A 2,684-nucleotide genomic window follows, 5' to 3' on the forward strand; every position below is an offset into this window, starting at 1 on the left:
CCCTTTCCCTCTCCTCACCTGCCACTTTTTCTTCTCACCCCTCCCCTCCCTTTCCAACAAATCAGAGCAGAATTGTTTGGTGTTACCGGCCGACAATCCATCATCTCTCTCTTTTAAGTTTCCAGTCCGAGTCTTAGACTTATTCTTTCAGTGCAAGTTTAGTTCACAGGCTCCTGGTGTTTGACCTCATCCACATGACTAAAAATATTTCCAGCCATATAATAACTGGAAATGTGCGTGTGTGTGTGCGTGTGTGTGTCCCACATTCCCTCATTCCAAACTGGGTCAGGCCTCAAGCTTACTGGGGACTTACCATACAGTATGGGAGTCACACTGATAGTTAAGATCACTGGTGCCTAGCTTTTATAACCCCTCTGTGTTTGTTTGTATTTCTTTCCTTCTGTTGAACATTTCATTTTCTTTTCCCTACAGTGATTGTTCCCTGCTCTATCATCTCTGTAATAAAAAAAAATTAAAAAAAATTAGAGTGATATTTAAATAAGAAAAAAAATGTATCATCAGCCATATTTTCTTAGGCAACTCGATGTGTGGCATGTTCTCATCTGAGGTGCCCCAGTGAGTCTTGCCTGGCACCTCCAGGCACTGCTGAATCACTCCACATTTAAAGCAGAAAGCTTGCGCAATACAATGACATAAGGCTTCAGCCCCTTGAACCGCACATACACACACACACTCGCAAGAAGTGGAGAAGTAGGGCAGCGGCCACGGTCACAAGGCTAATTAGTGATTTACGCACTGCGATGCATTGGATCTTCTACGGACTCGCACACACACATGCACTGAGTGAACTCATTAGCTGCAGACAGTGAGCACAAAGAATCAACACACCAAACCAGCTTTGAAATGGGAAACCCGGAACTATGGTCTCTCTCACACACACACACACACACACACACACACACACACAAATAAGTCCTTTTAGAGTGGAGTTTTCTGCTTTCTTGGGTATTTGATTTGATGACGCCTCCTTAGAGCTCTCATGTGTGTGTATGTGTGTGTGTGTGTGTGTACACTGTATGTTGTTGTAGTATGTATGTATGTATGTATGTATGTATGTGTAGCTGCATCAGTCAACAAGCCGTACAATAATTCACCCAGTTTCACCGCTCCATTCATGTCTCTCTCTCTCTCTCTCTCTGTCAGCCTGGTCCAGCTCTGTGGCGGCTCAGTAGCTGTATATGTTCACAGAGCACACACTGTCCTATACGTGAGGCCCAAGGTGGGGCAGGCTGACTTATGTAACACATGCTGCAGCCTATAGACGCTTGTTGTCAGTGTCCGGCCTGTTTGCCGTGGCGTTTTGGCCTCTGCTACTGGCTTTACTCCACGTTCTGCAGCCGATGTGCTTCTTATTGATACTTTTAATGATTTATATTATTAGAAATTAAATATCTTTGGGCTCCTGGTGAGACAAAACAAACTATTAGATATTTTAGATATCACAGTTACTATTGGATGAATTATTCTGATATTTGATACAGACATTGATGTTCGCCCTCAGAATGAATAACTTTGGTGATTATGGGATCTTTCCTCTAGCGCCATCATCAGGTAAAAGTTTCAATTAGTCCAGTAATTTGGTTTATGATTGAATACCTGCAAATCTAATAAAATTCCCATGAACCTCAGGTGTATTTTGAGCTTAGCACATTTTAGCAAATGTTAGCATGCTAATACGCGGATTTTGGTGCACATCATAAACATTATACCCGCTACATATCATATCATGTTAGCATTGTCATTGTGAGCATGTTGGCATACTGATGTTAGCATTTAGCTCAAAGCACCACTGTGTCTTAACTACATCATAGCTGTTTGATTGTTACATCAATTGAAGGAATTATTTGACATTATGAGAACCATGTTTACTTGTTTTCTTGCCAAGAGTTTGTAGACTGATCCCACTTTCATGTCTGTAAAGTAAATATAAAGCTAGAGCAGGTAGCTGGTTATCTTATTTTAGGGTTATTAATATAACAAAGAGCGAGCCTGTTTTATAAATTACCGCATTATATCTCATTTGTTGACTACAAAAAATGTTCCCGGTTTGTGTGCTACTGATGCTAAAAAGAGTCTGTGTTGTTGAATTTACAATGCCTCTCCGCCCCACAGCTCTGCTGTAGTAGTGTGTCATCCAGTGACTGTGCGTCTAGGTAATTTGAAGTCCACTTAATCCTAATCTCTAATCCCATTTGACTAAACATTCTCTGCCATCTGGCCCTGGCGAGACAAAAAACACACTCACACGCACCTACACACACAGGGAGACAGACATGCAAACAGCTAATCAGCTAGAGCGGCAGCTGTAGTCGAAAAAGCTGTCGACTTGACTACAAAGAAGAAGCTTCATTTATGGAAACTATCTGTTTTGTGGAGCATGTTAATAGATAATACAGAGGGACAAACATTTGGCTGTGGCAAAATATTATACACCACTAATCTCAGAGCAGAAGTATGTGAAAGGTGAAGGTCTCAGTTAAGAATGTTTTTGTTTGTCATTGTAGGCAAGAAAGTGGCAAAAGGTCAACTATCAGTCTGCCAGCTGCTGTGTGTTGTGCTGTGAGTTTGTTTGAGCTTTATCCTGAGTACAGAGTATACCAAGCGCCCTTATTTGTGCCCCTTGACATTATTCTCTCATTTTTAGTCTTTGAAACATTGAGGTG

Source organism: Seriola lalandi, unplaced genomic scaffold (genome assembly GCF_002814215.2).
Source record: "Seriola lalandi dorsalis isolate HSWRI2012SDOR001 ecotype SW California unplaced genomic scaffold, Sedor1 jcf7180002054916, whole genome shotgun sequence".
Taxonomy (NCBI): Eukaryota; Metazoa; Chordata; class Actinopteri; order Carangiformes; family Carangidae; genus Seriola; species Seriola lalandi.